The sequence below is a fragment of the Schistocerca gregaria genome, chromosome 2 (genome assembly GCF_023897955.1).
Source record: "Schistocerca gregaria isolate iqSchGreg1 chromosome 2, iqSchGreg1.2, whole genome shotgun sequence".
In the NCBI taxonomy this organism is placed as follows: Eukaryota; Metazoa; Arthropoda; class Insecta; order Orthoptera; family Acrididae; genus Schistocerca; species Schistocerca gregaria.
This window is the reverse complement of record NC_064921.1, coordinates 226,884,252-226,910,934: the sequence shown is the minus strand read 5'-3', so window position 1 is coordinate 226,910,934 and position 26,683 is coordinate 226,884,252. Positions and strand designations below refer to the sequence as shown.

The 26,683-nt window shown below is 41.0% G+C and overlaps 1 pseudogene; it reads left to right on the top strand.

The window, feature by feature from the left end:
* LOC126335718 (protein TEX261-like) overlaps positions 1-26,683 on the top strand; it is a 149,643-nt pseudogene that overhangs the window by 16,992 nt on the left and 105,968 nt on the right.

Below are 26,683 nucleotides of genomic sequence, written 5' to 3'. Positions count from 1 at the left end.
CCCCTGCCGGGATACAGAGTGAGATGTGTGAATGGTGTACAGTATTCCATATAAGTTCCTTATGTCATGCTTTCGATGTAGTGCATTTCCTGCACAGATGTATGGGTGGTACATTTCGCACTTTCAAATGCTTCTATTTATGAACATAATGACGCGTTTGGGTACAATGAGACTTCAGTATGTGAAAGGGGTGTACTGGGGTACACTTATACATGGCATCTGAATGTTATATAGATGCTAATGTAAACTAAAATGAAACTATCATATTGTAAACGACGTACATCTCTGATGGGCTCTGTAGAGCGGATCGCTGACTTTGCACTACTGCAGAGCCTAACATATTGCTTCAGGTCTGAGATTGTAGAGTTGATGTAAGAGAGTGCTTGGTGCACAGAGGTGGATGTATATCAGTCTCTGAGCGAAAGAGGATTCAGAAAGGGCTGAATGTATTTTGCCGTCACTGTATTCCTTTATTGATATTGGGAGTTGCATTGCCCAATCACTTCGTGCAAAGTTTTGCTAACAATCACACAGCACACCACTTGCGGTTACAAGATAACTACACTTTTGTATGCATTGACAGTTCAGACATTCATTTAAGTTTTACAGTAACATAATTACAAAGAACGTTACAGTATGTTAAGTAATATTAGAGCTACTATTAGTGATAGAACAACGAAGGACTGATAACGGTTACTCCAATTAAACAAATGCGTAACTGAGATGATGTTTCGTGGGTACATTGCCACGGTGATGTATGGTATGATATATTTGATGTTGCTTCACGTAAAAGTGCATACTTTAAACTCACACACACCGTTTTATGTGTTTTTGTTCTCTTTCGCACAGTCGCCCCTATGATGATTTGATCCAACACCGACATCGATTGTCTCATAAAATATACTGATACAGCTATGTATTGAAAAATGCATTTCTTAACATTCATCAATGTTGTACATCGCCACCTCCATAAAATATTCCCAACTATGTTAATGCAATATGCTATAATCGTCAAATGTACATTTGACTACGCGAAACAGTCCATATATCGATTGTCGTAGCACATGTCTTCATAATGACTTCTGTAATAATTGAAGGTATTGTGCTGTTTAGAAATGCAATAGTCTGTGTCTTGAGTCTATTTACAGTAGAGGGATGTCGCATTACGTTTGAAACGCAGACTACTCCGGACTGTGCACCCAGCCCTATTAACTTTTGGTCTGTTTCTGCGAAAAATTTCCCAGAAATAGCGTTCAAAAATATCATATCTTTAGCAGACATTGCAATACTCTTTGCTCTTATACATTTTATTGCCGCTCGGGATTAGCCTAGCGGTCTAAGGCGCTGCAGTCATGGACCGTGCGATTGATCCCGGTGGAGGTTCGAGTCCTCCCTCGGGCATGGGTGTGTGTGTGTGTGTGTGTGTGTCTTTGTCCTTACGTTAATTTAGATTAAGTAGTGAGTAAGCGTAGGGACTGATGACCTTAGCAGTTAAGTCCCGTAAGTTTGCAAATTAAAAAAAAACTTTATATTTATATATTATTATTGCTGGCATCCCTGGAAAAGCTGTATATGTTTGCGCTTTTTTACATCTGTGTTTCGTTAAATGTGTCGTTCCCGACTGGAAACACAATAATGTTGAACAGTTTATGTACCATACGTACACAGTAGACTTGCTATTTTCGCCTACGGCCAACATAAAAGTGTTCCAGAAGTCCCTTTTTAGACTCTGCCGTTCCTTCAGTGTGTACACATTGGCTTCAATCTTACTTCTTACTGCACTCGCTTCCTCGCACTGTGTGGTTGCCGACAGACACAAAACGACTGAGAGGTCTGTGCTGGCTCCAGTCGCACAAGGATGCAGATACATTTAACATCTTTGAACTCGTACAGTACTTATTATTTGGTCACGATTTCTATTCTCGGCCAGTAATTGCTTTGGGCAGCTTATCCAGTTAGACTGTGCTCGCTTACGGGGTGATGATAGTACCTAATTTTAGCCTTCGACGCTGTCACCCACACTTCTGTCTTAAATAAATAACGCCTTGATGTCTCCGCAAGTGTTCTATCAAACGACTCCTTCTTTTAGGCTGTTGGAACCATAAATTTCTTTCCTCCCTAATTCGATCAGTTCCTGCTCATTAATTATCCCATCTATCGATCTAATCTTCATCATTCTTATACAAACGATATTTCAGAAGATTCTTTTCTTCTCAAAAGTTTTTATCGTCCATGTTTTCCTATCGCACAATGCTACACTCCACACATATATCTTCAGAGAAGACTCTCTGACACATCAGTTTATATTTGATATTAACAAACTTCTTTTTTCTAGAAACGCGTTTCATGCTTTTGCTACACTGCATTACATATTCGCACTTTCTGCGTCGTCCGTAACGAGCGTTATATTTTGAAGTAAATTAGACCTAGTAACACGGTACAATATTCAGTATGAGAGAGAAAGTTCGGAAAGCTCAATGAAGGTAGAGAATGCACACGTTATCGTGACAGGAAAGTAATAAAATCGTCTCATTTTATTAAGAGTAGACGTCACAAATTATTATTTGCCTACGCATGATTTAAGGTTCTTACATTTCCAATTAATCAGTTACGCTGCAGCAATAACGGAAAAAACAAAACAGAGTTCCAGTAAAACGTAAAATTTTCGGAGCAGAAAATAGGTTTAGCAAATAGTTTAGACGGATAGTTAAACAAGGGGCAATAAATAACAAAAATTATTATGTTTAACAAATATATGACAAAACTGTGTGCCAGTGTCAGTGCTCGAAACTGTGTTTCCTAACTTTAACTGATAGTACGGTATTGCACAAATCTAAAATTTTACTTTCAGGGACTATTCGGTGAGGATAGATTTGTGGTCGGATGATGACATAAGCCACAGCATGAGAAACATCTCTCCAGCTGTCACTCATCTTCAGTATTCAACCAAGAGATCAGATTGTTTTGTAAGAACAACAAATGTGGTAGCAGCTCCCATCTTTCTACCATCGTTTCACAAATACATTCTTTCGGATTTTCAAGAAATGGGGTCTGCCTTTCCCATTTTTAATTTGGCTTCTACCAGTCCGTCAATCCAAGCCCGTAATTAATATATTGTCACACATTTATTATTCATAATGATAGTTTGATGTTTACTGAACTTCTCCTTAACTCACAGTTTGCATCTCTTGGTAAACGTATTCCACTGCTCTCAAGCTTATATTGTTTTAATGTATTTTTGTCTTCTCTGAAACTGTTCGAATACAAATGGTTAACTGGAACTGCACGGATCGTAAATCATGCACATGGAAACAAAATTTGTTTTCCTTCCCACCACGGAGCGAGAATAAATGAAACTGTTTTACTGCTGTCCCAGACGATAAATTTTTAACTGCACTAAAGCAGTCAAGGCATGTATCGTTAAATTATCTCTGCTACTAATGAATGATTCAGAAGATTAATATGCATGCTGAGGTACATAATACAGTATTCACAGAACTGTCGATTTTATATGCCGAAGAGGATGTACGGCAACCTCAAACAACAGATAGTATAGTTGATAAAAGCCAAAGTTTTCGTAGGATGCAGGTTGTAAGTACTAACAAGAAGTCAGCGCGTGGTGACTTGTCTGTCATTAGAAAATTCAGTTTTGTTTATTTTTTACTTTATTTTATTTTTTCCAGACTTCACGGTGCGGCTGAAGTCATAAGCACACAAATCATGACTTGAAATTTTACAGTGCGCCCTTTCTTTCTGTAAGCACGCAGCGGTTCTTGATGTTTGTTGACAGGCAGGGGCAAAAATGGCATTAGGAGGTGGGTAAAACTAGAATGAAGTCAGTTAAAAGGCAATAAACATAATAGAAAAGCAAAATGAGCAATTATATCAAGCAATCTTTTTTAGGAGATCTCTCGATAAGAGTTTATAGGATAACCGGTGTCCACTGTAGGGAATTAAATCGTCTTCACCTTGTTGTTACGGTGAGAAAAGAGTAGAACGTGGTGTACAGTCTTTGCAGTATCTGCTATAACCTCAACTGCTTCAGAATGCTAACACACATGAAAGTGTGGTTAAGAAACCCGCATAGTTTAGAAAGTGGTGCTACGTCACTGGTTCGTTACAGTGAGAGCAAAGTGGTGTGGGATCGCCGCTTAGTGGATAACGGTGACTGAAAAGACAGTGCCCAGTAAGTATAATTAAAGTTATCTCCTCGAACCGAGATGGACGCCATGAGGTTGCCCAAACCGCTGGGAGGTATTTAATTTCTCTGAGCTTATTTCAGCCAAGAGACGGCCAGTGTTGGTGGCAGAGTGGAGAGTGTTCGTATGAATAACAACGATTAGATTGTCCGAGGCGACAGACTTGCTAAAGTGCCTCCGCAGTGTACTTGCTTCTAAGGTGGTACGAGTTTAACAAGAGGAGGTGGCACTACAAACTAACGCTGTACGTTGCTCCATAAGGTCGACGGCGCCATTTTAGGTGCCCCAGAACAATTACAGTCAATTCTTTACAACTGCTTCTTGTCCTTGTTCTTAATTTCTGTTATGTGCGCGCAAGAGTTGTTTTATGTAGTAAATGTTACAATGGATTCGTGAATAACATAGTGGCGAAAAGACATTTTCAGAAGTTTTACTGGTCTTCAGAGGGTAATTGATCTAGTAATATGACGCATTTAGCCTCCTTAAACCTCATCTCGAAACATCGGTCTGTCAGACCCCTCCTTTATTTTACACGACGAGTGTGACATCACTGCAAAAAAGCACGCATTCACTTTCCCAGTACCTTCGCCACCATACTTGCCACGTGTAAAGCAGCAGTCAACTATCAGTTTTACTTCGTCAGAGAAGACGTACAGAGTATTGTTTAGAGGAGTGCGCGAAGTAGTGTGCCTGAGATATCGCATGTTTCGTATTACGTACAAGAATTTGGTAGGTCCAATAGACCGCCTGTTTCTGATTACGACATATTCTACTTGCAATGGCTGTTATTTTGTGGCGTCTTCTTCTATGCGTGAATTTATGTCATATTTCAGGTATAACATGGATCGACTTTCTAAGACGAGTAACATATCTACAGCTAATCCAGATTTGGAAGCTTGGGTGCAAGCACAGTTACGGGATTTAGATGAAGCGGAAAATGGGATCGATGACGACACATTTGACGATTCTGATGTTGATCCAGATCTGGTGCTAGGTGAGAGTCACCATGAAACAGAGAGTGATACTAGTGAAGAAAATGTTTTATTGCAAGAAGAGCCTGGAACGGTCTATACTACAGATAATACCTCACAGCAAACACAGTACTTTTATGAAAATAATTTCCAATGGGAAAGTTCTGAGCCTGTTAGAGCGAGAAGAACACTAGAGCACAACATTCTCAAAGAAAGAATGCCTAGCCTAACAGCCAAAAGTCGAAGTTTGGGACAAAGTCCTACTAAATCTCAAATATGGAATAATTTAATGGATGATGACATGATAGATGAAATTGTTTTACACACAAACGTGAAACTGAATACAATAAGAGCAAAGTTGCAGGAAACAACTAATCCGTCCAATTACAGAGAGACTGACAACGTTGAAATCAAAGCTTTCACAGGCCTTCTAATGATGACATCAATATACAAATCGCCTGATGAAGATATGTTGTCGCTTTTCGAAAAGGATCTGACCAGTTATTCTATATTTGTGGTGACAATGTTGGCAAAGCGCTTTGAAATACTTCTAAGATTTGACGATGCGACTACCAGAGACGAAAGAAAGAGTTCAGCTGCAATATCAAACATTTTTGAGAAATTTATTTTCGATTCTTGGAAACTATACTGTATAACAGGCGACGTTACAGTGGATGAAATGTTAGTACCAATCAGAGGAAATGTCCTTTCCGCGTTTATATGCCTAGCAAACCAGCCAAATACTGCATAAAAATTATGCGCCTGGCAGATTCTGCAAGCACTTACCTCTTCAATGCCTACATATATTCAAGGAAAGATAGTGATGGATATGGTCTGACAGAAGAAGAGAAAAAGCTTGCCAAACCAACTTAGGCTGTTTTACGTCTGTGCAAACCAATAGAAGGAAGTAACAGAGATATTACCGCTGACAACTGGTTTACATCTATAGAACACATTCGTGAGCTGAGAAAGAAAGGACTAGAATATGTAGGAACGGTCAGAAACAACAAACGCGAAATTCCCAAGAGTTTTTGGCTGCTAAAAGTAGGCCATTTGGGTCAGCATTATATGGATTCTCTGAGAATGCGACACTGGTTTAATTTGTTCCTAAGAGAAACAAGGCAGTAATTCTTGTCTCTTAAATGAATCATTCCATTGAAAATGATTCCATAAAAAATAAGCCAAAACTTATTTGTTACTACAATGCAACGAAATCTGGAGTAGATATGCTCAACATGAAATGTGACAATTATTCGACAAAGAGACGTACAAGGCGCTGGCCAGTTGCTATCTTTTACACACTTGTAAACATCAGTTGCGTGAACAGTTCCGATCTGTATCTGTGCTACGCAGGAAACCCCATGCTAAGTCGTCTCAAATTCACCAAAAGTCTGGCCTTGGAGCTGATAGAGCCACATCTAAGAAGATGCCTGTAAATTAAAAATTTACCTGGAAAGAGCAAGGAAATGGGGTTGGGTTGGGTTGTTTGGGGAAGACCAGACAGCGAGGTCATCGATCTCATCGGATTAGGGAAGGAAGTCGGCAGTGCCCTTTCAAAGGAACCATTCCGACATTTGCCTGAAACGTTTTAGGGAAATCACGGAAAACCTAAATCAGGATGGCCGGACGCGGTATTGAACCGTCGTCCTCCCGAATGCGAGTCCAGTGTGCTAGCCACTGCGCCACCTCGCTCGGTATCAAGGAAATGATCCACAAAGTTCTGGGAGACACTCAGCAATCAATCGAAGGAATACCAAGTGATAGAATCGTCGGGAGGAAGGCGTGATTGAAGCGCCCTGCGTCCAAGAAGACGAAAACTGCTTATGAGTGCATCAAATGTGGTCACCCAGATTGCCTGGAATGCAGCAGAAAGACGTGTGCAAAAGAGTTGTGATTTACTATTTCAGTTCAGTTCATTTTTATCTTTGTTTACATCTTCTCCAATACTTTATTTATATTTAGGAATATATTGTCAGGTATAACAATGGTGAAAATCATATGAAATCTGACACTGAATGACTGCAGGTACTTGTGATATTTCGTGTTTATTTTATATAATTTAAACAACAAAGTATTTATATGGGCTGAAACGTATTAAATTTACTCATAAAATGAATTAACTGACTATTTACTTGATTTCTGTCAACTTATGTTGAGTTCTGTGATATAAAATATTACTTGATCTGAGAGACCGCATGTTTCTAGCTACGCACACTTCAGAGATGTTTCGGATTAAGGGTCAATATAACTTTGTTTTTGTTATACGTTTCGAATAAACGAGAAATGAAATGTGTAATATGGCAAGACTGCTTTCGTAATCCAGCATTTTCCTTAATATGAACAAACGAAACAGATGTTCGGTCTGTCTCCTCTTCCCGAAACTATTGAGTACACACATTCTCAGGTTTGGTCGGTTTCCTGTCTTTCCTTTTCACAGTATTCATCCAGAGAGCATTTAGCGCTGGAGTAATAGGAAATAAAGGTCGAATGGCAGAAATAGAACAACTACATTGAAAATAACCACCGCTGCCAAAATTCGTGTATATTAAAGAAAATGTACCTTTAACGAGGCCATCTATGAATGAAATGTGATTCATTTAAACTTTAATTAGAACGATTAGTCGCACATAAAAATCGCGAGTTGGCATGTTTTAATCAAACCACACTGAACAAGAGCTAACGCTAGGGGCAACTGACGGTGTGAAGTTTTTGATGTCATGACATTTGCCCTTTTATACCTTCATGATTACAGCGTTAGCAGCAGCATCTGCAGTCTCATTCGTCGACACGCCGACATGTCCAGGATTCCAGACAAACGTCGTATTACTCGGAGCATCAGCGAGCGAGAGAAAGCATTCCTGACTGATAGTCCTTTCTTAATTTAAAAATAATCCATGAGAAATGGCTCGCCACTCTCTCATTTTAACAACAATGACAGGCAGATTAGTATTCATATTTTAGGGCATTCTCGGTGTTCCCCAGTAGTTGATTTCGTATATGCGGTTTATGTTTTTTTACGTGAGGGAACTGTGGACAGAATGTTCGTATAAATGGATACGTAGCGTGTAGAGAACTTGTGCACGAGGAGCCGTAGTTGAGGCGACGGAGAACAGGGAGAAAGATGGATTGTGGGACGTAAGTGCTGTGCCCAGCGATGTGGCTGTGTGAATGATTCTGGGAAGCAGCACTGTGTGTATTGTGCCTGCAGAGGTCCTTCGGGCGATGGCATTCCAACCTTCCCCTTAGGGTCGGAGCAGGAAGGCGCCGGTTCGCAAACATTTTGTAGGTGCCAGGTGATAGACCGTCGCGAAGTTGGCCAAATGGTGGAAAGTGTGTGGAGTAAGCCATTTAAAGGAGACTGCTGTAATCTGAGCTTTTGTGGAGATGTCGGGCAGGCCACAAGAATCTGAGCATTCTCATGTTACGAGCTGGAATGATACAGACGGAGTGGCTGGTGCATGTGTTTACTGGAGGGAAGACTGTAACTCACCTGATGGCAGGAAGTCGCAAGGTGCTTTTAGCGAGCGGCAAAAACATATGTTCCACAGGCACTACTGTCCGGGAAGACTAACAGCGTTCTTTCAGAAACTGGAAATGGTCGGCCTGGAAAGATTAGATCTCTTCGTAAATGAGAGACTGTGGTCCCTTCTAGGTAGAGGTAGACGTTTTCCGCTGAAACATGGCCATGTTTACTATGAGAATAACGCCTCCTTAGTTTAAAATCTTTTTTTCAGACAAGAGAGATTGTGAGTCGCTGATTGGCTCCTCACAGGATATGTAAAGCAGGTATTTTCTTTTCCTTCTTCGTCTTCTGGTCCTCCTTTGGTGGAGAATTCCATGTCTTTCCCTAGAGGGTGAGACTTCTGGTGTGCAACTTGTGGTGGACTAAGAGCCAGCGAGTTTCCAACTGTACCTCGGGCTTATCGCGTATCACGAGGGTGAACTTATTCGTCCTGAGTCGGCCTCCTGATGTTCGACAATTCCAGCATGCACCGTCGTGCCTGAGAGTCAAATCGGTTTGGCCACACCAGCAAATGGGTGCACCTTAAACTGAAATATGCCGGGATTTCAGGGCTTTAATAGGGAAGCTTTCCGATTTCTAATAATCAGAACGCCAGTTCGCGTAGCTTGCAAATTTTCATGGATGCGATAGAACATTAGTGCTGTCCTAGCGTGCCGCTCCTCGCCCGCGGCGTGCCGTTTATTGCTGCCGCCTGAATCTAAGTCAAAATTAAAATATTGTTACACCGGCACAGGGTTGTTAAATGATATACACAGTTCCCTGTACTCTGGTGAAACATAGTTTGTGGTATACTTGGTCGTAGTTGATTCCAAGTGAATAGGACTGGGCCTCAAAGTGTGTTCATGTAAACAAAGTCAGGTTGCGTTGTTAATGGGTTTAACTCAAGGTAGAATTTGTGTAGCTTACACCCCAACGAATACTTTGCCAATCAAGCACCACCCGTTTTCTGATTTGTGTTCGTAATTTTATCGTAAGATTTATCAGCTCGTTGTAGTTATAATAGGATGAATAAAAGCTTGCCATTATCTTTCTAAACTTAAATACGCCACTATTCCCATTCAAATTTCCTCATCTATTCACCGTGTTTATTATTATTATTATTATTATTATTATTATTATTATTATTATTATTATTATTATTATTATTTTGTGGTTACACATGGGCACAACAGTAATTGAAGGTTCAATTTTACTAAATTAGGCAATTGGATTATTAATGTGAGTTCTGAAAGAGAGCACAGACAAAGGCAACAGAAGTGCCATAAGTATATTCACTAATATTATAAATAAAACAGATTAAGGCTGTAGCTCACAATTAGAATGTTGTCGAGAAGATAAAACTTCGTAATTTAGAGACAGCATATATTTACGATTAAAGCAAACGACGGCTTGTAACCTGAAATTCATTCATTTTTTCATGAAGGTGCTCTTGCTACTGTATTTGCACTCAGTTTGATGTGTGTTGGATACTTTTGGAGACTCAATGCGGTTTCCTATGCAAACAATTTTGCATAAATATGACTTTAACGGTTGCACATACGTTAGTTTTTATTCCACTGTCAGCATCCGGGACTTACGTTTTGTAACGTGTTCTTCTCTGAGTATTCATGTTCTTTCAACAACCCCGGAAGGGCACACTTCTTCTTCTAGGAGTTCCAATTTACTACAATCAGACTTTTTTCTCATTACGTATTCTTTATCCTAACGTTTAATTTCAACGATAATTTTGAGCGGAGTAATCATACTATGTGACACTGACGTATGTGTAACGTTAGGGTAGATTACTTTTGGTAACTAGTCACTGTGAAAGAAGAAATTTTACCTGGAGTAGCGCTTCTGTTAAAAAACATTCTAGAGTACTGCCGCAGTTACTCTGAAATCCAGTTCTGTTCGTTTTAAGTAAATCAGAAAAAAAAGTTTTATAGAGACGTGATACGTAGGTTCGCACCATCTGTATAGGTGCAGATTGAGCCTCGTCAGAAGAGATAAAGTGTGGACATCATTTAGTGAGCCCTAGAAAATGAGATTTTCCATATTCGGAGTACAAATGGGCTCGCCAGTGCTCGTTTGCCAAGTGCCAGCAAGTTATGGCGGGGCTGCGAGACGGTGGTTTTAATCAATGCCTAACTATAATCTACAAAGGAGATCGGAAGGAAATACGTCCAGTGCATCTGGGAGCGGGTACCATAGAGGGCTTGTGACTTAGAGCCGATGGTCTCCAGCGGCCACAGCGATCCACGTTTCAACATTAGAAGAAAATATTTAAGAAAAGAATTCAAAATCGGTATCATACTGATTGGACAGCCCATACACCTCTCAAGTGAAGTACGTACTAACGTGACTATAAATAAAACATTACTCATCATTTTTCGAAAGTGAATTTAGTCTATTTATGGCAACACTTTCTATCACCTGATTCTGAAGAAGATATTCTCAGACAAAAGGTTTATTTCATGCTGAAGGTAGCACATTAGCGTTACCTCTTGATTTCGATCTTATTAAATCCGGGAGACAGGACGATAGTGGTCTTGGCCTCTGTTGCCCACAGCGAAACTAAGTGTACTGTGTGGTACCTCTTCTTGAAGTTATGGTAAAACCAACCACCATCCTTGAATAGTCTCAAATAGTTTCAGGAGTCGCTTTACTAGGTCCTTGTTCTACACAATCTCTCCAGGATTTTCATTAATTTATTTATTTTTTTGAGTCGTCAGTCTTCTGATTGGTTTGATGCTGATGCGACTACGAATTTCTCTCCTGCGCCAATCTCTTCACCTCAGAGTAGTAATTACAGCCTATCGCTTTAATTATTTGGTGGATGTATTCCAATTTCTGTTTACATCTACAGTGTTTGCTCTCAACAGCCCCGTCTAGTACCATGGAAATCATTCCCTGATGTCTTAAAAGATGTCCTACCATGTGCCCCTTCTACTTGTCAGTGTTTTCCACATATTGCTTCCCTATTTTATTCTGCGCAGAACATTCTCATTCCTTACCTTATCATTTCACCTAATTTACAACATTCGCCTTTTGCACCACGTCTCGAATGCTTCGATTCTCTTCTGTTCCTGTTTTCCCGTAGCGCATGTTTCACTACTGTACAATTCTGTGCGCCACACGTACATTCCTATAGCGCATGTTTCACTACCGTACAATTCTGTGCGCTACACATACATTCTCAGGAATTTCTTCCTCAAATTAAGGCCTGTGTTTGATACTAGTACAACTTCTTTTAACCAGGGATGACCCTTTTTACAGTGCTTGTGTGCTTTTGATATTCTCCTTCCTCCGTCCGTCATTGGTTATTTTGCTGCCTAGGTAATAGAATTCCTTAGCTTCGTCTACTTCGTGACCATCAATCCCGATGTTAAGTTTTTCGCTGTTCTCATTTCTGCTATTTTTCATTACTTTAGTCTTTCTCTAATTTACTCTCGATCCACATTCTGTACTCGTTAGACTGTTCGTTCCGTTCATTACGTCATGTAATTCTTCTTCACTTTCACTCAGGATAGTAGTGTCATCAGCGAATCGTATCATTGATATCCTTTCACCTTGAATTTGAATTCCACTATTGAACCTTTCTTTGATTTCCATCATTGCTTCTTCGACGTACAGATTGAACAGTAGGGGCGAAAGACTACACACCTGTCTTACACCCTTTTTAATCCAGGCACTTCGTTGTTCGTCGTCACTCTTATTATTCCCTCTTGGTTCTTCCGCATATTGTATGTTATTCGTCTCTCCCTACAGCTTAACCCCATTTTTCTTAGAATTTCGAACATCTTGCACCATTTTACAATGTCGAGCGCTTTTTCCAGGTCGACAAACCCTATGAATGTGTCTTGAATTTTCTTCAGTCCTGTTTCCATTATCACCCGCAATGTCAGAATTGCTTCTCTGGTGCATTTACCTTTCCTAAACCCAGACTGATTGTCATCTAAGATATGCTCAGTTTTCTTTCCCGTTCTCAGATGCTATTCCTGCAATTAAGTTTGATGCATGACCTGTTAAGCTGACTGTGCGATAGTTGTGCACCATCTGCTTCATTTGATCTTAAGTCCTCCAAAGCTCTCTTAAACTCTGATTCTAATACTGGATCCCCTATCTCTCTTAAATCGTCTACTGTTTCTTCTTCTATCACATCAGACAAATCTTTCATCTCGTAGAGGTCTTCAGTGTAACCTTTATACCTATCCGCTCTCTCCTCTGCATTTATATAGTGGAACTCCCGTTGTTCTCCTGATGTTAGACAATTGCTTTTTATTTCACCGAACGTTGTTTTCACTTTCTTGCATACTGAGTCAGTGCTTCCGACAATCGTTCTATTTTCGATTTCTTTACATTTTTCATGTAACCATTTTGTCTTAGCTTCCCTGCACTTTCTATTTAGTTCATTCCTCAGCGACGTGTATTTCTTTGTTCCTGAATTTCCCTCAAGATTTTTGTAGTTCCTTCTCTCATCCACTAACTGAAGTGTTTCTTCTTCTACCCTCGGTTCCTTGCCAGTTACCTTCTTTGTACCTATGTTTTTATTTCCAACTTCTGTAATTGCCCTTTTCAAGAGAACTCCATTCCTCTTCAATTACACTGCTTCTAATCTATTCCTTAGTGCTGTACATTTAGCATTAGAGAACTTCGAGTGAATCCATTCATTACTTAGTACTTCTATATCGCACGTCTTTGCATATTGATTCTTCCTGACTAATCTTTTAAGTTTCAGTCTACTCGTCATCACAACTACATTGTGATCTGAGGCTATATCTGATTCTAGATACGCCTTACAAACCAGTATCTGAAAAATGGTTCAAATGGCTCTGAGTACTATAGGACTTAACATCTGAGGCCATCAGTCCCCTAGAACCTAGAACTACTTAAAACTAACTAACCTAAGAACATAACACACATCTATGTCCGCGGCAGGACTTCCAGACTGAAACGCCTAGAACCGCTCGGTCATAACGGCCGGCAATCCAGTATATGACTTCGGAATCTCTGTCTGACCATGATGCAATCTAACTGAAATCTTGCCGTATCACCAGGTCTTTTCTAAGTATACCTCATGCCCATGTGATTCTTGAACAGATTATTCGCTATTACTAACTGAAATTTATTACAGAATTCAGTTAGCCTTTTACCTCTCTCTTTCCTTGTCCCAAGCCCATCTTCCCCTGCAATATTTTTTCTGCTCCTTTTCGGTCCCCTATAATTATTAGATTTCCATCTCCCTTTACGTACTGTAAAACCCTTTCGATATCCTCATATAGTTTCTCTATTTCTTCATCTTCAACTTTCGACGTCAGCGTGTATACCTAAACTATCGTTGTCGCTGTTGGTTTGCTGTCGATTCTGATCAGAACAAACGTACCATGTAACTGTCCACAGCAACGCATTCTCTACCCTACCTTCCTATTTACAACAAGTTCTATTCCCGTTATACCATTTTCTGCTGCTATTGATATTACCCCACACTCATCTGACCAGAAATCCATGTCTTCTTTCCATTCCGCTCCAATGACCCCTACTATACCTAGATTGAGCCTCTACATTTTCATTTTCAGATTTTCTAGCTTCTCTAACACGTTCATAGCTCTGACATTCCACGCCCCAACTCGTAGAATGTTATCCTCTCGTAGTTTTTTCTCATGGTCGGCTTCCCCTTGGCTCCCCTAAAGCAGATCCGAATGGGGATTATTCCGGAATATTTTGCCAATGGACAGATATTCATGACACTTTTTCAGTTACAGGCCACATGTCCTTTGTCTCTAGTGCGTTGGTTTCCATCGCCTTATGTATTCCATTGACGTTGATTATTTCTGATATTTCCACTTTTAGGGGCAGTTTCTTACCCCAGGGACAAGAGAGTCCCCTGAACCTCTGTCCACTTCTCCGGCCTCTTTGACAAGGCCGTTGGCAGTAACAGTGTGACTTATTATGCCAGAAGCCTTCGGCCGACAATGCTGGCTATTAATCGGAATTTAAGTAGTGGCGGGTTTCGAACCCGGCACAGAGAACGTTGTGATTCCTAATAAAAGCCACAACCCCTAGGCAATGTACGCATTTTCAGGAACTACTGACAAGAATATTTTGTGTTTTTTGTCCTCTAGTAATTGAACTTGAAAAATTAAATGTGCTGCAGTTTCATTACGTAGTCGGCACTCAGAGCGTCTTTCTCTATACGCATGGTATGCAGATGTTTTCTAGAGTTCCCATGACAGGTTCACAATGTCGCTCTTCGTAGTCTCACAAGGGATTCATGGCATTCTGCAGCGAACTTTGATCTTGCATCAGGTGTTGATAGAGATCTCCGAGCTGAGTATTACGTCTTAACCGCGGTAGTTGCTAATTATCCTAACGAGAAGCAGTATCATCGGTAGTGATATGTATTTCTGCTGTTGTTACAAAGGTATTGGATGTGTATTGTCACATTACAAGTATCAAGAAAAATTACCTCACGCGTATGTTTAAACAAACGATGTCAGAGATTCTTCGAATGACTGCGTATAAACTACTTCCGCTGCTGGATATATTCCACTAAGTAACACTGAGACGTCGAGAAATTCGAAGGACAAATACGTATTCTTGGGAAATTTGTTTAATTCACACTATTTCCTGTCATATTACAGACCTCTGAAGACGAAACTGGAGAATCTGGAGCTTTCAGAAACAGAGTAACAGCTAAGTGTCGCAGCTGCCCCAACTACATGACAGAAACATTATCGGTAAGATACCTGGCTTGGTTTTCTGAAGTGGTCTAAATGTGAGTGGATGCTTTTGCTTATGCATGAGTTCGTGCACGTTCCAGACAAGAGCTGAACTACAAAGTTTTATGGAGCAGTTAGTCCCCGTGTAGATTGAGGCTAAGCACCTACTATATTCATGTCCTCCCGATAAGCAGTAATCCAATGAAGCTGCCACCAAAAAGTAGGCGATGAGGTGTTCAGCTCCACGATGCGCTAACTTTAACTTGCAGGATCTCGTCACCTGGCTCAGTACAAGCAAAGTCTTCGTTCAGAATACTGTTCTCCCTTTTTTAAAGGAAAAGGCCATTTATGCCTTAGATTTATGTGCTGAGTTCATAATAATTATTTAAATAATTTTTAATATAACACGTTTTCAAAACGGAATAAAAATTATTAAGTAATTTCTCCTAACCCCATACAGATTCCTAACCGCATATTGGTAGCCCTGAAAATTTGTGCTTGTATATTTTTTAATAGCCGTGAAAATACTTGTAGAATTTACAACTAAATACTCGGGCCACACACAGTAGAGAATAGTAAGCATGTGAACTATTCATGCATCAGCTACGTACTGCATGCACCCCACGTTTCTCGTTTTAAATTCCTCGAGTATTTCCAAAGCTATTAAAAATTTATAAGCACAAATATTCACGACTATCATTATGAGGTTAGAAATCTGTATGAAAAGTTTTTAGTCCGTTCCAAAAACGTTTTATATTAAAAAGTTTTATTTAAATAATTTCATCTGATTTTTTAGAGACGTATGGTAAATCTCGGGATTATTTCAATTTCTCTTTAATGGAGTGAACTGATACATTGCTTCCTCCTACAATTATCTGACGAAAGGACTTGGAAGGTAAAAACTGGAGAGAATGGACGTTACAGGGGGGCTTACCAGCAACAGTTCATACCATGGACCGTTTTCAAGTGGAAAATAGGGAAATAGCAGTGGTACACAAATTACCGTCCACCCCACACCAGACACGAAAGGGGGTTAATACCGCGTTGTCATCGACGTCTGGGGTACACAACGTGATCAAAAGTATCCGTACACCTCGCGGAAAATGACTTACAAGTTCATGGCGCCCTCCATCGGCAATGCAGTAATTCAGTACAATGTTGGCCTACCCTTTACCTTGATATCAGCTTCCACTCTCGCAGGCATACGTTCAGTCAGTTGCTGGAAGGTTACTTGGGGAATGGCACCCCATTCTTCTCGGAGCGCTGCACTGGGGAGAGGTATCGATGTCGGTCGGTGAGGCGCCTTATCACGGTACGCGCTGCTCCCCCCCCCCCCCCCCCCCCCCCCCCCCCCCGTCGCAGGTTCGAGTCCTACCTCTGGCACGGGTGTGTGCGTTGTCCTTACTGTAAGTTAGTTTAAGTTAGATTTAATGGTATGTAAGCTTAGGGACCGATGAACTCAGCAGTTTAGTCCCAAAGAGCTTACACAAATTTACAATTTTTTTCGGTCGGTGAGGCCCTCCACGAAATCGGTGTTCCATGGGATTCAGGTCAGGACTCTGTGCACGCCAGTCCATTACAAAGATGTTATTGTTGTGTAACCAGTCCGCCACAGACAGTGCCTTATGAACAGGTGATAGATTGTGTTGTAAGATGCAATGGCCATCCCCCAATTGTTATTTAACAGTGGGAAGCAAGAATGTGATTAAAACATCAATGTCGGCCTGTGCTGTGATAGTGCCACACAAAACAACAAGGGGTGCAAGCCTCCTCTATGAAAAACGCGACCACACCATAACACTGCGACCTTCGAATTTTACTGTTGGCACTACACACGCTGGTAGATGAAGTTCACCGCGCATTCGCCATATCCACACCCTACATTGGGTCGCCACAACGTCTACCTTGATTCGTCACTCCACACAACATTTTTCCACTGTTCAATCGTCCAATATTTACGCTCCTTACACGAGGCTTGGCGTCGTGTGGCATTTTTCAGCGTGATATGTAGCTTATGAGCAACCCTCGACCATAAAATCCAAGTATCCTCACCTACCGCCTAACTGTCATAGTACTTGCAGTGGATCGTGTTGCAGTTAGGAATACCTGTGTGATGGTCTTGATAGATGTCTGCCTGTTACACATCACGACGCTCTACAACTGTCGTCGGTCTCTGTCAGTCAACAGACGAGGTCGGCCTGTACGCTTTTGTGCTGTTGTGTCTATTAACGCTTCCACTTCATTATCACATCGGAATCAGTGGACCTATGGATGTTTGGAAGCGTGGAAACTTCGCGTACAGACAGACGTATGACACAAGTGACGCTCAATCACCTGACCACGTTCGAACTCGTCGGATCGCTCCATTCTGATCTCTCACGATGTCTAATGACTGCTAAGGTCGCTGATAAGGAGTACCTGGCGGCAGGTGGCAGAAAAATGCACCTAATATGAAAAACCTATGTTTTTTTTGGGTGTCCGGATGCTTATGATCACATAGTGTATGTTGTAACTTTCATATCTCTAGCTCATCGGGGAGTTAGTTTAAATTGCATAATTTGCACCTGAAAAACAGGCAAGAAAGCGACCTATTGAAATTACAATTGCTGTAATAAATACTGTGCGAGTAAATCCTGGTCCAATGTAAGAGAGGGCCTGATGGTTCTAAGCAGATCAGGTTAAGTAATTAAATAAATAAAGTAATAAACAATCTTTAATAATACGCAGTGATGCATTACAAGATAATTCTTGATAAGATTCTAACGCAATGGAGTTACCTAAGAAGGAAAATGTTGATGAATAATAATTTAATTACATGGAAACATGGAACTTCTGTTGTATGCGAACGAATGTATCATCGTTTAAGCGGGAAAGCTTTAACTTATTTCTTACGTTAGATGTGTGCAGTTGGAAAATGTATGATATTTAAACTTCCGATGAGACTGAATAGAGTGAGTTAGATACGAATAAAAGCATCACCTCTGGAATGACTTGGTAGATTAATAATTCGGCAGATGACTAATTTCGTTGATTACTATTTCGGCAAAGGGTTTGACACTGTATAATGTTAAGGAAGGTACGAGCATATGGAATAGTTTCCCAGATATGTGAGTGGTTCGAAGAATTCTTAAGTAATAGACCCAGCACGTTGTCCAAAAACGGCGAGTGTTCATCTGAGCAAGCGTATCATCAGGAGCGCCCCAGGGAAGTGTGATAGGACCGCTTTTATTCTCTCTCCGTACATAAACGATCTGACAGACAGGGTGAGAATCTGTCTGCGGCTGTTTGGCGATGACGCTCAGGTGTACAGCAAGGTATCGCCGTTGAGTGACAATAGGAGGATACAAGATGTGATAAATTGCGGTATGCTCTAACTGTAGAAAAATATAATTAGGCAGACGAGTAGGCGAAACAATTCCTTCGTGTTCGAATTCAGTATAAATAGTGTAGTACTTGACACAGTCAAGTAGATGGAATATCTGTGGATAAAGATGCAAAGTGATATGAAATGCAACAAGCACGTAAGGTCTGCAGCAGGGAAAGCAAATGGTCGACTGCAGTTTACTGGGAGAACTTTACGAAAGCGTGGTTCTTCCGTAAAAGAGACAGCGTGTAAATACAAGTGTGATCTAATACTGAGTAATGCTCAAGTGTTTTATATCCCCAACAGGTCGCATGAAAGCAAGACATCAAAGCAATGAGGTGACTCCTAGTTTTGTTACCAGTAGATTCCATCAACATGCGAGTATTACGAAGATGTTTGGTGATTGGAAGTGGGAATCCTTGGAGCGAAGACGTCTTTCTTTTCTTGGAAAACTATCGAGAAAATTTTGCGAACTGGAGTTTCAGGCTTACTGAGGAAAAATTCTGCTCCCGCCAACATACATTTCACTTAAGGACCACAGAGATAACAGAATTTAGGAATCATATGTTAGCATATGGGCAGTGGTTTTTCCCTCGTTCTGTCAGCGAGTGAAACTGTGTAGGAAGTGACTAGTAGTGGTCCAAGTACCCTCCTTCACGCACCATACGAAGGCTTGGGGGTGTGTATGTAGATGTAGATTATCGTACCCGATAGTTATCGAAGCATTTCTCACAAAATCCAAAGAAATTCAGGTCTTCCATAAAGGCCGTTACTTGTACCATAGTTAGTGTCCAGACGCTCACGAATGACGTACGAACTGTAATTCAGGATATCAAAAGAGAAACATTGAACCTGGTTTTAAAACTTTCCATTAAAACTCCCTCTATATGATTATCACATGATTACAATACTGTGTCTTACAGATATTAGCGTCGCTGGTGTTGAGAAACTGCTGAAGTCACTAAAATAGAACAAAGCTCCAGGCCCCGATGGAATCCCTACACAGATCGCTCCTATCACAAGAAGGATAGTGGAAGTGATCGACAAAAGTGTCATGCAATATCCTTGACACTGATTTATTGTATAATCGTAGAAAACATTCTTAGCTACAACACAATGACCTCCACGCCAACTAACACGGCGTCCGAAAACATTTATCATGTGAAAACCAAAGATGCGGTATTTCCCAACTTCCGAAATTCATTTGATATAGTACCACATCTACAGTAACGGATGTATGACCGTATTCGGTATCAAAGAAAACTTGAGTGAATTGGGGATTTTTTGCTATGGAGGAGGCAGCATATTATCTGGGATGGAGATATATCAAAGGATGTAGAAGTAACTCCTCGGGAGTGCTCCAGGAGAACTGTTATAACTCTTTCTGTTCATGTTGTATATTAATGCCTTCGCACATAATATTAACAGGAACCCCAAATTTTTTTGCAGGTGATACAGTTGTCTATAATGGAGGACTGTCTGCCGGCCGGAGTGGACGAGTGGTTCTAGGCGCTTCAGTCTGGAACCGCGCGACCGCTACGGTCGCAGGTTCGAGTCCTGCCTCGGGCATGGATGTGTGTGTTGTCCTTAGGTTAGTTAGGTTTAAGTAGTTCTACGTTCTAGGGGAGTGATGACCTCAGAAGTTAAGTCCCATGATGCTCAGAGCCATTTGAACCATTTGAAGCACTGTCTCAAAAAGCTGCAGGAATATTCAGTCATATCTTGATAAGATTTCAAAATGGTGCAAACCCTGCGTTAAATGTTCGAGATATGTGCACTTCATAAAACGAAAAAACGTGATATCCTATGAATACATTATCAGCAAGTTACACAGGGGACAGGTCATCTCATAAAAGAAGTGGGTGTAACACTTTCTATGGATAACAAATGGACCAATCACATATTCACAGTCGAAGGTACACAAGATAGTAGACTTGGGTTAATTGTTAAAATACTACTAAAGCAAAAGCAGCCTACAATGTAGGTTGCTTACAAATCAATCGTGCGACCCATCGCTGAATGTTGCTCAAGTGTGTCGGACCTGTCTCTGGCATTTCACCACTGTGTTTTTTCTTGTCCCCTGAACGTTCTTTTGATGGTGCCACACATCGTATTAAATCCCTCAAATTTTTATTCAGCATCATCTTCACGAAGATACAGTATCTCACAGCTCAAGAATATGAAGGTGTAATTTGTTCAATGGTTTAGTTTCCTAATATGACTTTAAATCTTAACGACTGTGACCCTTGGAATGGCATGGGATGAGTTTTATTTACTGATACACTTAAATTGTGTTGCTTTGCTGTTTTACATGTTTCATATAGCGCTCTCTGTAAGTGATCTTCGTTATCTGCCGCTAGAATCTGGTTGTCAGCAAACATAAGAGTTTTTATGTAAATTGAAGGTGAAGAGGGAGAAAGGAAAGTAAAAGGATGGAACTAATGGTATCAACTACATCGAGACTTCATGCAGAATCAACGGCGACGAGTGAAGATGTGTGACAGACAGGGACTCAGTCCCAGGATTACCATTCTTACTAGGCAGTTGCATTAACCGCTGCGTCATCCGGACATAGTGTCCCTCGCAAATGCACGGCCTACCTCGGCGCGCTCTCCGGCCGACCAGCATTCCCATCAAGGGCCACATATCGGTAGTCCACGTCCATGTTCCCCGTCCAAGTTCCCCATGCTCTCTACTTCCAGATTCCCGCTAGAGGTCGAACGTAAATGTGTATCCACACAGAAGGTTTTTAATTCATTGCCCACCAAGGTGAGTCAGGTATATGTATGCGTGGTGACTGTTCTTTCGGATATGTCTGAAAGAACAGGGACCCCACATTCATATAAGAAGAGTCTTAATTAAGTTTCTTTCTTTGAAGCTGTCCTGAATATTTCATTTTATAGTCCATTTCCTACATTCTCTGGCAACATAATCGAAATATAAGTTAAAAAGTATTGGCGAAATACAACTCCTTAGTCTGACCGCCTAATTGATATTTACTTTTGCTATAGTTCCAACTTTCAGCTTTATATGTTTAGGGTCCTTGTATATATACTGCAGGTAATATCAATCTGATGTTCTTGTATTCTTCTCTTCTCCATAATACTCCATAGTTTTCCTCTGTGAACATTGTTAGACGCTATACCGGTAAATGAAGACTGAGTAGGTCTAATTGTATTCGCTTGCTTTTCTATTGTTTTGACGAGAAAATGTTATCTGAGCAGGAGATTCCTTTCACGAAATCTACTGTTCGGGTAATAATACGCTGTCTGCGATGTTTCTCATTTTCTTTCCTATCATCTGCACATATTTTTGTATGGCGTATTTAAGAAACTCATCCTTTTATAATTTACACAGCTCATTCTTGATTCTATTTTAAAAATGGGTATTACTGTTACTTTCTTCCATTCCATTTTTTGTAGCCAACATAGATTTTAAAAATCTGTAGATGTGAAGTACGTTTACAAGCAAACAAATTATTATCATTTCAGAAATATTGGGTGATTTATGCAAGACGATAATCTTCGCAAATTTTGCAAGACAATAACGCGTTGGTCAAACTCTGGCCTTTATGCCAGCAGTTATTTGGTTTGGTATTGATTGATGCATTCTTCGATGTCGTGCCAAATTCTGTCCAATTGGTGCATTAGATTGTCAGAATACCAAGATGGTTGAAGGACCCTGCCCATAATGTCCCAAGCGTTCCGTAGTTGGGGAGAGATACGTGGACCTTGCAGGCCAAGGTACGGTTGAGCAAGCACGGACACAGTAGAAACTCGTGCCGTTCGTGGGTGGGCATTATCTTGCTGAAATGTAATCCCGGGATATGTTGCCATGAAGGGCAAAAATATGGGGCATACAGTATCGTCGATTTACGGCTGTGCTGTCAGGTTGCGCGGACGACAACCGGAGGAGACCTGATATGAAAAGTAAAGGCACACCAAACGATCACTTCTGCTGATTGTTAGCGGGAAATATTGCATTCGACATTCAGGTTGGTCTCTTATCGGTGCCTGGGGTGTCTCCAGACACGTCTTCAGGCTAGAATCTCATTGATTGGGATAGAAATGTTTTCAGTGAGAGCCCCTTTTCGAACTGAGCGCCCTTGACCAACGAAGACGCGTCCGGAGCATTACAAGCACTATCTTCCAGCCAGCTCGCGATTATTACTAACACGTCTATTGAACTGAATTTGGCTGGCATCCCTTAGGAGTACATCCAAAAACTCTGGCACTCAGTACTAAGCGGCATAACAATTTGCATTAGCGCCACAGGTGCACTAATGCGTTACAGACTTGTTCAATTCGTGAAGCTCTTTCTCTTGAATAATTCATCAGATTTTTCTGTAATTATGAATATTTGTTTTTCTGTACATGTACATTTTTTTGTCTTCGAGTGTATAAATCACTGTTTAAGCGACAGAAAACTCCCGAAAACCCTCTTACTATGCAACTAGGTCCGACAATTTACGTCATCATGTGACAGATTTTGAAACTTAAAATGGTGTTTGCCACATGTCTGTTTCTGTATAGTGTGTTACGTGCATTAATGAGCTGAAGCATTATCAGTCGGCAAGACAGCGGAGGAGCGCCGTCCTGGACGAAACGTCAGGAACAAAAGAGTTTATTGGACCACGGAAGGTTTACGAGCAGCTATATACTGTTAGAATCAAATTCTCGGTTTTCATTGTAATTTCATTCTAACGAGCTGCATGGTCACCGATAGTATAGTTCGGACATGTCCGAAAGAACAGATACCATCTTAGTATATATATATATATATATATATATATATATATATATATATATATATATATATATATATATATATATGCTCACCGGCCACTTGAGCGTCTTCTTCTTCTTCTTCTTCTGTGAGAATGCACAAACAGTGCCCGAACTACGATAATCGGCAACGCGCCGCGAATAATGAGTATAAAGGGCGGGGGCACTACGAATATAGTGCGGGACAATACGTTGAGAATGTGGGTTTCGCGGGAGGCGTGCCAGAGATAAATCCCTGCAGTCGCGCTATCCTCTGTGTCCTCGGTGGCTCAGATGGACAGAGCGTCTGCCATGTAAGCAGGAGATCCTGGGTTCGTTTCCTGGTCGGGGCACACATTTTCATCTGTCCTCGTTGTCATATGTCAACGCCTGTAAGGAGCTAAGGGTGTTCATTTCATTGTAATTTCATTCTAACGAGCTTCATGGTATCTGTATCTGTTCTTTCGGACATACCACCTTAGTATATACATTTCTCCGAAAGTCAGACGGTATTCGCCAGACTTATAGATTATACACACCAACGTGAATAGTCGTTTTGTTGCCACTTCCCCCTATGATTTTAAAAATTCTGATGCAACGTTATCTGTCCCTTCTGTCTTACTTAATCTTAAGTCCTCCAACGCTGTCTTAAATTCTGATTCTAATACTGTATCCCCTATCCCTCCTAAATCAACTTTTGTTTCTTCTTCTGTCACATCAGACAAATCTTCCCCCTTATAGAGACGTTCAGTTGTACTCTTTCCATCTATCCGATCTCTCCTTTGAATTTAACAGTTTAATACCTGTTGCACCCTTAATGTTACCAAACTTGCTTCTAATTTCATCGAAAGTTATTTTGACTTACCTATATGTTGAGTAGTCCCTCCGACAGTCACTTCTTTTCCGATTTCTTCACATTTTATTTGCAGGTAATTCGTCTTAGCTTCCCTGCACTTACTGTTTATTTCATTCCTCAAAGACTTGTTTTTCTGTATTCCTTAATTTCCCTTAACATTTTTATACTTGCTCATTTCATCACTGAACTGAAGTATCTGTTCTGTTCCCCATTCTTTCTTCGCATTTACCGTATTTGTACGTACGTTTTTCTTTGCAACCTCCGTGATTGCGCTCGTCAACTTCAGCCTGCTCTTCATCACTACTACATTGTGATCTTCTTCTAAGTAACCTTACAATCCAGTATCTGATTTCGGAATCTCTGTTTGCCCGTGATGCTATCTAACTAAAATCTTCCAGTATTCCGAATGTTTCTTATTTTCCAAGTATATCTCGTCCTCTTGTGATTCTTGAACAGAGATTTTGCTATTACTAGCTGAAATTTATTACAGAACTTATTTAGTCTCACTCCTCTCTCATTCATTGTCACAAACCCATATTCTCCTGTTATCTTTCCTTCTACTCCTTCCCCTAAAACAGCATTGCAGACCCCTATGACTAGCAGATTTTTATCTCCCTTTCCGCACTGTATTAGCCTTTCAATATCGCCATATGCTTTCTCTATCTCTTCATCTTCAGCCTGCGACGTCGACATGTTTACCTGAATTATCGTTGGACGCTAAATGACTGGAAAACAGTGACCTGGTTAGATGAGTCCCACTTCCAGCTGGTAAGAGCCGGTGGTAGTGTTCGAGTGCGGTGCAGACTCCACGAAACCATGGACCCAAATAGTCAACTATATACTATGCAAACCAATGATGGCTCCATAATGGTGTGCGGAGTGTTTACATGGAATGGACTGGGTCATCGGCTGTGTTCTGCTATTTGGACACCATTTGCATTCCATGGACTTCATGTTCCCAAAAAAAGTTGGGATTTTTATGAATGATAATGGGCCATGTCTAAGGGCCGTAGTTGTTCGCGATTGGTTTCAAGAACATTCTGGACTGGACAATTGGAGCGAATGATTTGTCCACCCATGTATCTCCTGCTTACATGGCAGACGCCCGATCCATCTTAGCCAACGACGACACAGACGAATAGCGCGACTGCAGGGACTTATTCCTTGAATGCTTCCCGTGAGACCCACATTCCCAACTGTCCACAGTCTACATACGTAATGTTCCTAATAGATATTTGTCCATCCACTCATTACTCGCGCCCAATAAGGTGACGATTCCCGTAAGAGTGCGGGCAACCTGTGCACATTCGCGCCTTTCAACTATATATGAAGATAGTAACTGTTAACGGAAGAGCAGATACCATTGATGACCGTGCAGCTTCTCTAGAATAAATGATAATTAATTGAAACCCTCAGCTGCCGACAGGTGTTGTAGATATACCGCGATGGGGACAGTTGAAAACGTGTGCCCCGACCGGGAGTCAGACCATTACGAATCATTACGAAACATTACGTATGTAGATTGTGGACAGTTGGGAAATTGGGTCTCACGGGAAGCGTGCAAGGGATACGTCCCTGTGGACGCGCTATTCATCTGTGTCCTCAGTGGCTGAAATGGATGCCGGCACGGTAGCTCAGCGTGTTCGGTCAGAGAGGTGGTTGGCCTCTGTAATAAAAAATTGAGTGGAAGGATCAACAAATGAAGTTGACCGGATGTCATGTGACGTCCGCAACGACCAAACACCACGATCAACAACGATCAAGAGGGGGAAAAAAAGATAGATAGTGCGTCTGCCAAGTAAGCAGGAGATCCTGGGTTCGAGTCCCGGTTGAGGCACACATTTTCAGCTGTCCCCATCGAGGTATACTAACAATAACTGTCGGCAGCTGAGGGTTTCGATTTAATTATCATTTACAAAAAAAATGGCTCTGAGCACTATGGGACTTAACATTTTATGTCATCAGTCCACTAGAACTTAGAAATACTTAAACGTAACGAACCTGAGGACATCACACAACACCCAGCCATCACGAGGCAGAGAAAATCCCTGTCCGCGCCGGGAATCGAACCCGGGAACCCGGGCGTGGGAAGCGAGAACGCTACCGCACGACCACGAGATTCGGGCTATCATTTACATAAAAGTGTCTTTTATCAAAGCTTTAGAGCACAATCCGAAGACGATTTTCTTAAATAAATACCAAAAGTTGTTACACTGGGATAAAGTGTCGATTTTATAAAGATCCTAGACTGACGCTTTGTGACGAGAATTGAACCTATCGACGCATTATTCGTGAAGAGATGATTCGGG